We start from the raw sequence: 14,767 nt of genomic DNA, 5'->3' as shown, positions 1-14,767 counted from the left end.
GGAGACAATAACTAGCTCTCCTGCCTGCATCACAGGATTCTTGGCAAGGACAAAGTAGAAGCTCTTAAGAAATTGTCAGGTGCTAGATACCTGCTGTTATTAATATTATCGTGATGATAGCTGAAAGAGGAAAGCATGAGCATCGAGGACCTTGTGCACCTAGAAATTATAGATCAAATAAAACCAAGTGGCATCCGTGGGAGAACCTGGGGAGTATCACAAAGAGGGAGACTGAGCTGCCAGCATCTGTAGCAGACTAGAAATTCACCTACATTCTTAGACACACAGAAAGTATATTAGGGTTCTCCAGAGAGACAGACAATTGGAGATAAGTGATTGATAGATGATGGGTGAATAGATGATGATAGGTGATAAATACATGATAGATATAGATGATAGATAAATAGATGATAATGATGATGCAGATTGATAAATAGACAGAAATGACAGATGGATGATAGGGAGTTTAGGCTGTCTGCTGGCTGGAGACCCTGGAAAACCCGTACATGGCTGTCCAAAAATAAAGTCCTCAGAACCAGAGATAGCCCAGGGAGCTAGCTACTGGTACAAGTCCTAGTGCCCAAGGACTGAAGAACCTGGAGTTTTGATCTCCACCACAATGAAAGAAGAGTGCATTCTTGCTCCAGAATAGAGAAAGACAATTCACTTTTCTCTGTTTGGGGGTTTTCAGGGGGCGGGGAGCAGCAGGTGGGATGGTGCATGCTCTTACTTAGGATAGATCTTCCCCTTTCGGTCCATTCAGATTCACACACCAGTCTCCTCTGGAGAGTGTAACCTTCGCAGCTACACCAAAATAATGCTTTGCTAGTTCCCTAGTATTCCTTCATCCTGTCAGGGTGACACCTAAACTGAACCTCACAGCAAGTAACAAGTTGCTATAGGAACCTCCCGTTGGAGAGTCTCCTGTAATTAATAAATAAGTCAGGCATCATCAGCAAGATCCGTTACAGCCAGATCACCCCAAAAGTGCTTGAAATCATGTGTCTCTGCTTGTATTAAACACTGCCCCCCAGTGAAGAGCTGTCAGTCTGCCTCGGGCCTCTTTGTAAACAAGTCACCCCATCCTCTGTCATTAGCTCACTTTTTACCTCTTTTCCTCTGGATTGTCTCTTGCCTCTCTTTCCTGCTTCCCAAACCAGACTCTTCCTTACATGGGTTTTCAGATGCACTGGGAGCCTCAGCTGCAGCCTTTCTCCTTTGCATCCCTGGACAGGACCCACCCTAAAAATTTAAACTGCTAAATCCTAATGAAACTTGGCCCTTTAAGTTTGTCAGGGGACTTCCCCTTTGGCCAAAGGCCCCTACAAAAGCCACTGCCCTAGGAAGATTTGATTGAACCCAGCAGGATCAGAGACGTGGATTCTCCTTAGTTCGCTACTTCAGGACTGAGGGGCTGTGTTTGGGTTGAGATCCACTTCACAGCTGCAGGGGGATAGATGGAATGTCATTTGCTCTGAAGCTTTGCACAAACAGGAGCAATTTCCAGAAGAGCGGAATGACCATACCTGTTTGTTTCCCTTGGGCTTTCCCCAGCTCAGAGGGAGGGAAAACCTACTCAGGAGTCCCCTTCTCTCTTATTTTAGAATTTTTTCCCCACTTTTAAGAATTTCCATTTGAGTAAAAAAAAAAAAATGTATTCCAGATACAGTTTGAGAATCAATTTAGGTCTCCAGTTTTATTGATTTTCTAATAATAACTGATGTGCTCTCTGTCTACACAGAGACTGGTACAGACACATTCAGGGAAGCAGCATTCATAAAAGTCTAAAATCTATAAGCAGATCCTGACCATCCACTGAGAAATGAATAAACAAAATGTGGTGCTTACATGCAATTGACTACTGTCCAACAAAGGAAGGGACAGATATTAGTGTATACCCATGATGAAGAAGCCAAGTCCAGAAGGCCACATGCTGTGTGATTTTGTGTACATGAAACTTCTGAAAAAGGCAAATCTACTTAGAAAGTATACCCAGAGTGGCCAGGATTGCAAATTGGCACAAAGAATTTGTGGGGGAATGATGAAAACGTTCTAAAACTGAATTGTACTGATGGTGACATAACTCTTCAAAGATACAAAAAGTTACAGAACTGTTCACTTAGATGGACACACTTTATGCCGTATTCCTCAAGGGAGGTATATACAGTTCTTAAAAATAGTAACTCTTGATCTGTGTATAAACTGTCAACATTACATGGATGTATAACTTAGCAATTGAAAATCATGGATAATCCCACTTCACCAACACACATACTTCAACAATTTATATTCTTCGAGAATTTTCTTTACATCTATTAACATAGATGTGTATGTCCATATAATTTTTAAAAGAAAAATTATATTGGTTCTTCTTGGACATTGAGCCTTGGATGTTTTTGTGTTCATATTTGCTTCTGAGGTCACATGGGACACAGAGTGAAGACCTAAATCGGTAATTGTGCAGGACCCCAACCTCACCAACAAACCCTCATCCTCTCTACCCATTCTTCATTCCCTGCTGGCCTTGAGCAACATCAATCAAGGGCCCAGAGACAGAAAGTGGGGGTTAGTTTTCAGGGCCTTTCTTGATCTCAGAGCCAGAGGAAGGACCCAAAGTGTAATAATATGAATGCAAACATTTGAAAACTGACTACAGTTATCCTGTGGATACCAAAGTCTACAGATGTTCAAGTCCCTTGTAGAGAATGGCATAATGTTTGCATAGAACCTGCCCACATGCTCCTGTCTACTTAAAACCATCTCTAGATTACTTATAATACCTAACCATACAAATGCTATGTAAAAAAGTTGTTATAGTGTATTGTCTAGGGAATAAAGATCCCCCCAAAAAACATCTGTACATGTTCAGTTCAGATGCAATTTCTTCTTTGAATATTTTCAATCTCTGGTTCAATCTGTGGATGAGGGCCAACTATTTATTATTATGGCATCTGGCCCAAAGAAAAACTTCCTCCTTTTAAAAAGTAAAGACACTGTATCTCACACACTTGCTCTTTCTCCATCAGAAGAATGCTATCAGGGCTGCCCCAGGCTACTACTATAGATGTACCCAAGGATTAGATCAGAAAGATGGATTTGCAAGGGAGAAGGCTGGAGGCTTTCTGTTCCTATAATCAGTACCATGGATCTGCTGTGCCTGTTGAGCTTGTATGGAAATATCCCACTGTTTTCACAGTGTATAATGCTGAGCCTTGAGGATTAATAGAGAAGAGAGATTAGCAACCAGTTTCCCACGTGTCTAATAATGAACTAGTCCTCTGCTGAGCTTTTCTATCATGCTGCTGAGATTGAAAAGAAAGTTGCAAGACCCAGAAGGAAAGCAAGCTAAAGTCGTGAAAGGCAGTGTCCGAGACACCTCCGCCTTAACATTCCATCACAGTCTCATCAGTCACAAGACACCATGGGTTTCTGGAAGTCTCTTAAGGGCGATGCTGGAACTGACTTCTCTTATCTGGACCTTGACATAAATTGTTATTAAATCTTATTTGAATTATTACTGTCCAAACACCATTTTAACATTCATCCTCAAATGGCTGTTGTAACAGATTTTCTAGGTCTATAAAAGTAAAGAAATATTGAACAACAACTGGACGAGGCAACTTGCAACTATAAAGAAGCAAAGAAACATCAAAGGGGACAGAAATGAGACAAGAACGAGAGTGGTGTCTGCATGTGGAAAATGGCCACTAAAGAATGGCTAGGGGAGCTGAGGTCTTGGGTGGTGTTGCACCCATCCTAGGAAGAGATGATTAAGTAGGCCCCGCCCTCCTTGGAGCCTCCCCTCCCTCCTCCACGGTCCCCTTCAGTGGTTCCTGGAGAAGGCCATTCTGTTTTTTAAATCGGGAATCACAAAAGGATTCCCTTTTTGTCAGCGATGAATTGAGGTCCCAGGGGGACTTTCCTTTTGGTTGTTAGGGAGGGTCTTCCCATAGATTCAAAGCTAACCACTGTGACAGGCCCACCATCGCTGAAATGTGTTTCTAGCCTCATGCTGCACATTCCAGACAATCATTACTTTAATGTCCACGCTCATCCGTGAGCTCATGTACATACTGCTTGCTCGTACTGGGTGTGTGCTAGGGATAAGGCTCAACAGGTCACAAATATGATTTCTAGCTAGGCCCAATCCCAAAAAGCATTCCAGAGGAGGAGGGCATAATGATAATTCACCAAGAACTATAAATAAAGATGCAAGAGAACTCAGTTATGAGTTGAATTGTGCTCTCCCCTCAAAAAAAAAAAAAAGATTTATTGATCATGTAATTCATATAAACTCAGACCCATTATTACCTCTTCCTAATACTGAGAGGAACTTAGGAAAGAGCCCTGCACCAGCAGCCAGCGTGGCTTCCAACTCCTGCCCTGCCCTATCACTAGTAGCTGTTGAGCTTGAGCAAGTTACTTAGCCTCTCCATGCTTCAGCCTCATTACCATCTATAACAATGGGTTAATAACATCAGATAAGACAATGTGTGGAAAGCCCTGTGCTTGCATATAGCAGTTGCTCAATAACATATGGAGAGTACAATCTTGGAAATCTTTTGCCCACTTAAGCCAGATCATTTGGTGGCACAAGATACTGAAGAAGGTGGAGAACCCAGCAAAGCTTCCAAAATCTCAGACTTCAGGCTGCCTAGGAACTCAGCAGGTGGCCTGGCATTTTGCTTTTCCGCCAATGTCTAACACTGACCTCACTTGAAGAACTTCCTCCCAGAACTTCTTTGAAATCAAAACTGCATCACTGACAGCTTCAACTCTGTCTTCAGGATGACCCCATCAGGTGTAAGGTGGAGGGAGATAAGCATTCAGGCGGACCCTTCCGATCCTGGTAGAATCCTCTGTGCAGGGCTACAGTAGCCTCAGAGTGCTGTCCTGGGAATCAGTCCTCTCTAGAACCTGGGTGGAGCAAGGGAAGCTCCTCCCCCAGCTCCTTGGCCTGAACTATGCTGATTCCTAGTAGGTGGGAGAGAGATTGGCACCTTCTCTCTCTACTGATATCAGGCTGCAGAAAGGTTTTGCTTGAAGGTTTTGTTCCTCGGCCCGAGGTGCTACTGGAATGTGGTGGAAACTTCAGGAGGTGAGCCTCGCGGGTGGAAGTTAGGTCACTGGGAATATGCCCTCCAAAGGGATACTGGGACCCTCGCCCTTCTCTTCCTTTCTTGTTTCCCAGCTGCCAAGGGGTAGACAGACCTCCTCTGCTTTGTGTTTCAGTCATAATATACTGAGCTATCACAGGCCTAAATCAATAGGGCCAAGCAACTATGGATGGGCACCTCTGAAACTGTGAGCCAAAATAAACCTTTCCTCCTTTTAAGTTGATTATCTCAGGGACTTCGTCATAACTACAGAAAGCTAATGCAGAACCCACCCACCCTTAGAGCCCCCCTTGAGGCCCTGGGTGAGAGGGATGGCAAGATGACCAAACACCTCATAGGTGGGGCCTTCACAAAGCTATACCTAGTGGCTGTACCAGTTGTAAGATCACCACCACCCCTCTCCCTTCCCCAGACATCCCCCCAAACAAGCACAGAATCTAAGAAAGGATACAGAGTGCCTGCTGAGAAAAACAGCTCCTAGACAGCCCCTGCCATCCACCCCAAGTCGGAGAGCACCTCTAACCCCTCCGGAACTGACATTCCTCCACTTCCACTGATATAGGTAATACCTCTTAAATACTTTCATTAACACTAATTTTAATCCAGAAGAGGGTTAAGGTGAGGTGTTTACTGTTAATTTAGAAATGGCCCTCTAACTGATTTATATTATATTTGAAATATAATAACAATAATAATAATAATAATAATAACAATAATAATAATAATCAGCTGAATTCCTCCAGCTGGAGACCCCCAGACTCAGGGGTGGGATTGGACAGAGAGCAATATGGAATCCCAGAAGAAAAACCTTTAATTAGGCCTCGGGTCCGCGGCGTTAAGAGAATAACCAGCAGGTGGCGCTGTGGCTCATCAGCAAGAGCCAGGCGTGGGCTCCGAGCTTTTCAGCGCGTCACCGTTTCCTAAGGAAGCGCCAGCTCTTAAGCAATTGGGGTGGGATGCGATCTTCCCCCCAAGACCCTAGTCACTGACCCCAGTCCTCTCGTTAGTTTCTCTCCAGCACAGGAGAACTTGAATCTGTCATGGGCTGACTTTGCCAGAGGTGAACAATGCAGCTGCCTCTCCTTTGATATGCCTTGGGCTCCGGGGAATGTGCCCAGAAACTGAGCCGCAGAGGCTCCCAGTGCTGCGATGGAAGACGAGATAACCCAGGCAATTAATCTGCCCGAAGATTAAGGAATCTGAACGCCACGGTGCATCTTGCTCTCGGGATTCCTCCATCTTATAGGCACAAGAACTTTTATTTAAAAAAAATTTTTTTTTCCTTTTGGCTTTTTAAAACGGTTTCCCTTTGCCGGTTTTGCTATCCATAGAACGAAGGTGATACTTTTGTTAGGCTCAATTAGATAATGTCAGGTAAGCTCTCTACAGATGAAAAGTGCTAAATTCTATTTATCAAATATTTAATTAGGCACACTTGGGAATGACTCATAATCATCTATTCAACTTACTGAATAACCAAGCAGAGAAAATAGCATGATCAGAAACATAATTCTAAATAAGATTTTCATTGATTTTTGTACCTGTCAAGACTATGAATTGGCATTCCAGTTCCTTCCCTGTTGCAGAGGGCCCCAAAGAAACAGGCTCCCTTCCCACTCAGCCCTTTGATTTCTCACACCTGCCCTGGAGATTAACCTGCCTGCAGGTGGCAGCAGAACCTCCAGGAAGTCTGCTCACAGGGAGGACAAGTCCTCACCTCCCAGCCCCTGGCCCCTCAGCCCTGGCAGGCCACATCATTTCTTGTGCAGTTAGTTTCCCCACTTGCTGTCTGCCATACTCCTGCCCCTTTCTTCCCTGGCAGGGACTCAGTGATGAGGAATTGGGTCATGTGGGAGCCCTGGGTATTCTCACATCAAAGACACTCAGAGTTGAAGCTGATTTGGAGATATTTCCATTTGCTCTAACACAGTCCTAAATATGGCCCCATATTGACCTTCCGATCAGGGCTCTGACCCCATCAAGACCTTGATACTATATTGTGCACTCCAGTCACCCAGACCAAAATAGTTTTGCTCGCATCCATTCATTCAGCAAATATTTATTGAGCACCTGCCGTTGGTATGTTATGCTGGATATGCATGTTCAACAGGGATGGATGACTGTCTTTGACTTGCTGGTAAAATATAATTTCCAAAAAGGTAAAAATCAAAACCATCATACAGATAGATGGTGAGCACATGTGTCATTTTGCCTCCAGGAAGCAGGCACCAAGACAGGGTTAGGGGTGTAAGACAATCATTAGGGGGAGCAATTATTGGGGTTAAGAAGAAAGGGAGAGAAGAAGGCAGGGAGGTATTTCAGAGGTCTGACTCCCCAGAATGAGAGAGGAAGGCTGTGGGGTGGGGAAGAAAGAACCTTACACAGAGGCATAGCTCTGAGAAAGTCTCTGCCACCTGGCAGGAAGCTCCAGAGCAGAGGCTGCACCTTAGAGGAAATGGGAAGAAATGATCAGGCCCAGGACCAGCTGGGCTCTGTCACCATCAGGACCTGACCTTAGCAGGAAAGCTGTAAATAAGTCCAGAAGGCATCATACCTAGCTGCTAGCTGACCACAGTCTCTACTCAGGCACTTGATGGAAGATTGCTGAGCAGCACACTTCTACCACCCTCTAGGCACAAGGACTTACCTAAACCATTAAGATGCTAATGATGGTTAATAGGGATACAGAATGAGTGTATATATATATATATACACATACATACATACATATACACATATACACATATATGTTTATGTATATGGAGACAGGAAGAGAGTGGAAAAAGTAATGACAGAATAAAACATCAAAATTATATTCAGAACTGGTTAACATCCTGCAAGATCATGAAACTGTAATCTTTATGGTTATCCTTTCCTATTAGAAATCATTTTCAATTTATCCATTTTCTTTTCATATATATATTTATATGGACACAATACTTTTATTTTATTTATTTTTTTAATGTGGTATTGAGGATTAAACCCAGTGCCTCACACATGCTAGGCACGTGCTTTACCACTGAGCTATACCCCCAGTCCTCAATTTGTCTACCCACCATAGAGTTTCATAGGCCTAATCTAGGGTAAACTGTTAAGTCAGACAAGGCCTTAGTCCCTAGAGAGTTGGATACTGCTCCGGTAGGAGGCGAGTAGTCATCTTTGGGTCTCAGTTTCAAGTTTTGGATAATTAACACTTCTTCTGGGGAGCTGACATTCTAGCGGGGGCAGAGGCATGAGGAAAGAGCCAGTCAAAATGCTGTGTGCTGAGCCCTACAACAGGGATCACCCCATGAGAAGGCACTCAGGCTTGAGGTGTAGGTTCACAGCCAGCCAGGGAAGAATAAAAAGACCCCATCTCAGAGTGTATATATATATTGAGCATCTACTGTGTGCTGGGCCCTTTCTGCCCTCCAAGGTAAAGGATGAGTGAGACAGGTGTTGTGCTGGAAATACATGATAATGGGGAGGGAAATGGCATTTAGAGGAGACCTGAACTGGAGGACGAGCCAGCCCATGGAGACCTGAGGCTGGGCGTGCAGATCAGCAGGTATAATTTCTTGGAACTGACAGAAGGCGTGTGTGGCTGGAACATGGAGACAATGAAGGTGAGAGGGAGGTGAGGTAGGGAAAAAGGTGTGGCGTGAGGACATACACAGTTTTATTCTAATTGCAAAGAGAAGCTATTAAACAGGGCAGTGATGTGATGTCACCTTTGTTTGCAAATGATCCTTCTTTAGGAATCCACATGTCCAGGTCTGCTCAGGACAGTCCTGGTTTGTATCTCCTGCCTGTTGTAATTATTGGTAGTACTCCATTTCATTTTTCGTAAGTGCTCTGGTTTGGACCACACATTGCAAGATCCCCCTGACTGGCTGCAGGAGAAGATGCAGGGGCCACCATGGAGGGATCTGGGAGGTCAGTTGGAGGTGAATGTTGTACAGAGGACAAGTCATAATGGGGACCTATGTGGGGCCGTGGCGTGGAGCTGGAAGGGACTGATGCCCTAGGGATGTGTCACACAAGAAGAACCAGCAGGACTGCAAAAAAATTTATGTGGGGGCAAAAGAAAGAGTTGGGGAGTCAAGCAATCATGAATGGTCCCCAACACCAAGCATCCAGTCTCAGTCCCACATTCGTTTCCCTGGTTCAAGCCTCTTCGTGTCTCACTTGAATTCAAGATCTCCTTTGCCACATTGACATTTCTCATCAACTCCATATGCATTTGTCACTGTCCCCTGGGCAATGAACACATCTGGCCCTGCAGCCTACATTAAGGGCAAGGTCCCTGAACTTGGCAGACACCAACTTTTGAGTCATTTTCCCTGTACTTACGTGGAAGATTTCATTTTCTCCTCCTGTGGGTCACCCTGAACTTCTTCCTGGGATTCTCTCCTGTCCTCTTTGCCAACTAAACTTCTTTTCACCCTTTAGGAGTTTTAATGTCACCTCCATTCAAGGTCACATATTTCAGAAACCACTAACTGGGCATCACTGAACACATAACACTGGATGAGTGCTGCAGTACCAATCTGCTAGTTACCAACCATCCTCTAAAATAGCATGATTTTTCTTTCTTAAAAGTAGTCCATTCTATACATTCTCATTTTACACATGAGTAAAAGGACCAGAGAAAGAACAAAGTCTTACCTCTCCAGGTAAGACTTTACCTCTCCTGTGACCCATATTATAATCCACCTTGCAAAACAGTCATCTGAGTATTTACCTTTGTAAGCTATTGGGGAAAAGAATGATGCTTTTCTGATCTCTAAGTCTCCTGCAGGGAAGTTGGCCCGTAGAATAGCTCAGCTCTTTGGGGAGTTGAATATGTCAGGCGGAATAGAAGGCTGCCTGCTGGTTTTGTTGATTGACCCTGGCAGGTTCACCCCTAGACTTCAGAACCATCTTGCAGTAAGTAGAAAGCAACTCATGGGCCCCTTATTTAGAAACAGGAGTGGAGTTTGTGTAGCTCAGAGTGCCCAGGCCTGCCCTCAAGTTATCCCTGGCATCCAGCACTTGTGATGAGATACAAGTGTGACTCTTATTTTGAACTCTCATCACCTACTAGCTGTGGGCAATTTGCTTAATCTGTCTGTGTCTGTCTTGGTTTTCATATCTGCAAAGCAAAGGCATCACAAGACTGACCCAGGGAAGTTGGGAGATTAAATGAGATATACATGCAGGATTCTTGGCACTGGAGCCAGGCATATAAGAAACTATAAATTAGTCATTATCTGTCAAGTGACTAAGAGTTGGAAGCCATACAGAGACTCATGACTGAAGATACTGATGACTTTGATCATTTTATTAGGTATTTTTTTTAAAAAAAATCTTTAAAGATAACAGCTAAACTAGAGAGGGAGCAGAAGAGCAAGGACTCTTGGTATGTTTGTGAAAGGATTCCATTCCTCCAAAGAGCAATTGGGCAACATTTACCACAAACTTTTTGAAACTTTTACCTCAGTTGCCCCAGTAATTCCACTTCTAGGAAATCTGTATTATGGAAGTTTACAAAAATACATGAGAAGTTTCACTCCCTAAAGGTTAATCCCAGTGTTACTTACAACGGCATAAAATTGAAATTGATCAGCTGAGGAAATACTTAAGAAAAATGTGGCATGATATACAACAAAATGTAGGTAGTTAAATGCAAACGCATATTTACAACCACCTCTTAATGACGAGAGGAAATGGCTTATAGTGCTAAGTGAGAAAAGTAAGCTACAAAAATGAACACAATTATGTAAAAAGTATATGCATGAAGATTGCATCATAAACCAAAGTGTTGATTCTGGATTCTCTCCAGGTAGGAGATAACAGATTGTTTTTATTTTCCTTCCTTTTTGTTTTTCTCTGGTCCTTTTACTCGTGTACAAAATGAGAATGTAGAGAATGGACTACTTTTAAGGAAGAAAAATCATGCTATTTTAGAGGATGGTTGGTAACTAGCAGATTGGTACTGCAGCACTCACCCAGTGTTATGTGTTCAGTGATGCCCAGTTAGTGGTTTCTGAAATATGTGACCTTGAGCTCAACAATGAGCCAGTCCCTTGGCTTCTCTGGACCTCAGTGGCTTCACCTGTGAAATGTGGACTAATCCCCACTAATCTGCACCTGTCTGAAGGCAGGTGCTCAAATTAGGTGCCAGATGAAAGGCTTTTCCAGTCCTGGCGCCTTGAGACCCCTTTGTGGGGCTGCTTCTTGAGTATGGAAATCCACGATTGGGAGGGGGGCTGGCTGGAGGCTGTGTGCTCTCCACTTCAGGGCACTGAGCAGGTGACGACAGAGCACCAATTCAGTCCGCTGCAGCTGCCCTGAGCCCCCCAGGCCCACTGAGCCAGCTCTCTCAGCGGGAGTTTCGGAAAGAGAAGGGGCCTGGAGCTCTGTCCTTTATTCTTCCTGGGTTGTCACCCTGCCAGCTCTTGCTCACTCCAGGCCATTTGACGCTGGCCCTCAAAGCTTCTTTGGCAGGGGGCACATCTGCAGTTCTCTTCCTTTAAAATATTTGAAGTGCAAAGGGCCCCATGAGCGGAATTCCACGTCCTTCCTGCCTCCCTTCTCCCTTCACTGGCTGTGAATCAGAGGAAGGCCACATCTTCTGTTCTGAATGTTCCATCTGGGACTCTGGGAGCTGGAAGGAAAATGAAATGCAGACTCCTCTTGGAGACAGACAGGCTGTCACGGGGCTCAGGAACAAACAGGTGCAGGCACCCAGAGGTGGCCCCAGTACTGCAATTAGCTGCACAGGTACACAGGGATCTTTCAGTCATGGGATCCTGCAGGGGCTAATCTCGAAGAATGTTCTTACCAAGCCACGTGTCACAAAAGACTGCCCAGCCTCAGCCTGAGAGGAGCCGGGGTCCCCGCGGCAAAGACACAGGAGTCCATCTGCTCTGGCCCACTGAATTCAAGGAGATGGGCTCAGCATCTGTGTGCACGGTCAGGCAGCCTGGGCAGCATCACACTGCACCATTTCCTGGCTCTGTGGGTCTGGGAAAATCACTCAGTCAATTAAAATACCAGTTGCCATACTTATAAAATGAGAATCATAGTGGCAGGGCTGCTATGTGGCTTAAATAACATAATACATGCAAAGTGCTTACCGCCCCCTGTCTGGCACACAGAAGAGCTCAGTGAATGGCTTGTATTTCTGTTACAGAGCTCTTCTTTGAGCTCAGCACTCTTGTGAGCAGTGAGGGGAATACAGAAGTTCAGCCCCGTCCCCACCTTTGGTGAGGCAGGGCTATTCCCAAGAAAGAGTTAAACCGCTAAGCAGCAGTGGGTGATTAAATGAAAAAGCGACTGTGAGGAGGCAGCAATGCTATTTATAATAGCAATGTGCTGGAAGGAACCCAAATGCCCAGCAATCCTGTAATGACTAAGCAAACCCTGAACCGTTACACGCCAGACCACTGCAGAGCCGTTGGAAAAGGCGGGCATGCGGCTGATGTCCATACATGGAAAGGTACCTTGGAAAGGCATGTTTTTAAAAGGAGATCACAAAATGGTATGTGCATACTTTCTCAAGATGTATAAATATATGTAAAGTCTCCCACAAAGGTCCAAAAAGAACTTGGAGGCATGGAAGTAGTTGAAAATTAAATGCACATCTGTTTTTTCCCCCCACCCTTGACAAGTTGCTTAAGCATCTGTGTTTAGAAAAGATAATATTACAACTTGGACATCTTAAGAGTAGTTTGGAAAAGGCAGTAAGGTATGGGGTGGAGGGCTGAGGAAGGCTTTGCAGGAATAATGGTGTTTTGAGCAAATATGAAAGCATTTGTGGATTTGAATGATGGGAACAGAGTTGTCTCCATGGGGCCATTTGTGATCCTCTCCCCTACCAGTCTCTTTAGCTAAAGAAATGGAGTTAAGTACTATTAACCGCAGTGGGAGAGGTGAGTGTGGGAGAGAACTGGGTGGCTCAGGATTCTCCTTGGAGGCCAAGGACAGGTGAGGTAAAGCTATTTGCATACTGGGCATCAGGGCTTGACTTTATACCAGGTTCTTGTCTGGAGGCCTGCCCAGATAGCTCCATCTGATGGAGAGTCGGGCTCCTGATGCAGGCCAGAATCCTGATTGGCTGTGTTTTGGGGAGAAGAGAGGCCATGCCAGTGTTCTCTCCACTGGACAGTTTGTATTTGTGAATATACACAAACAGGGTCCTCTAGACACCAGAATATGAACTCAGATGGTGGAGGGAATTCACCTCCACCTGTCAGACGAATGGAGATTGCTGGCTGCACCTCAGATCACTGTAAGCTGTGAACTAAAGCTCTTGGGTGTTCCTGGGTTATCATTTTTCTGATTTAGTTGATGGGGTAAGTCAATCAGATGTTGTTTAAATATGGCCAGCCTCCATGAGGCACCTCTTGGGTCTGGCTTCTGTCCTTCTATTGTGAATCTGGGGGTATCAAGAAGGGACAAGGGCTGGCAATGTAGCTCAGTGGTGGGGCACTTGCCTAGCGTGTTCAATGCCCTAGGCTCAATGACCCGCCTTGCAAAAATAAAGGGTGGGGGCTCTGACATTGATCTAACTAATAGATTTGAGTTTGAATTCTGCCTCTAAAACCTTGAGAAGATTTCCAAAGCTCTTGGAACATCTTCAAAATGGGGGATCCTTACGCCTTATGCCTCCCTCCAGGGTTTGAGGATTAACAGGAAAGTGCAGATGTTTGGCCCAGAGCAGAAGCTCTGGGCCAGTGGTGAGCACTGCTCTTATTCTTCCTGCTGAAATCGTGACTAAGATAGAAGAGTTCCCACTGTTGTGAGACAGCCATTCTCCAGAGACGCAAACACGTGGACTGTACACAACCCCTCCCTATCCCACAGCGTCCTCTGCTTCATGTTCTGAGTTCCCCAGATTTGGGGCTTTCTGACCCAGCCAAGCGCTGTGGAAGGCAGGACACAGGCCCCAGGCACAGGCCCCAGCACAGGCTCCCTCTGCTGGCAATGAGGGCCCAGGGAGGGAAGACATTGCTTAGGGGGACAGGAGGATGCTGCTGCTGAAGTGGGCTCTAAATCACTTCCAGGATTCCCACAAGAGCCCCCGACCCAGGGAGCATGCCCGAGTGCAATGGCTGCCTGAGGCATAATAAGAATTATGTATTTGGTCTTTGTCCCCAGTTCCTGACACAGAACTCCTAAAACTCTTGGAATTTCCTGAGTTATGGGAGGGATAGAGCGTCTTTGTTCTAATGAGGTGACTCTTGTGGGGACCTCTAAATAGCTTCAAGATGGGGAGTTTTTGCCAAAAAGACCAAGCCTTGATTGGGAGCCTGGAACTTTGAGCCCCACCCTCCAACCTCTGGGGAAAGGTGAGGGGCTAGAGGTGGAGTTAGTAATAGATGGTGCCTACATGATAAAAGCTCCATAAAATGTCCTATGTGACCGGATTCAAAGAGTTTATGGAACGGCGAACGTACCCAGGTACCAGGAATGTGCACACCTTAACTCCATGGGAACAGAAGCTCCTATGCTAAGGACCCTTCTGAGCCTAAACATCAATCAAGTGTGTTCTTGAGTTCTGGAAATGATTCTAGCAAATTATTATGGGAACTCTCAATGGATAACCAGTCCTTCAGAAAACAGGAGACTCGGGACTTGTGACTGGCATCTGAAGTGGGGCATCTCGAATCTGTGGGGTCTGTGCT

Source organism: Callospermophilus lateralis, chromosome 13 (assembly GCF_048772815.1).
Source record: "Callospermophilus lateralis isolate mCalLat2 chromosome 13, mCalLat2.hap1, whole genome shotgun sequence".
NCBI classification, from domain to species: domain Eukaryota; kingdom Metazoa; phylum Chordata; class Mammalia; order Rodentia; family Sciuridae; genus Callospermophilus; species Callospermophilus lateralis.
This window is presented reverse-complemented; position numbering follows the sequence as displayed.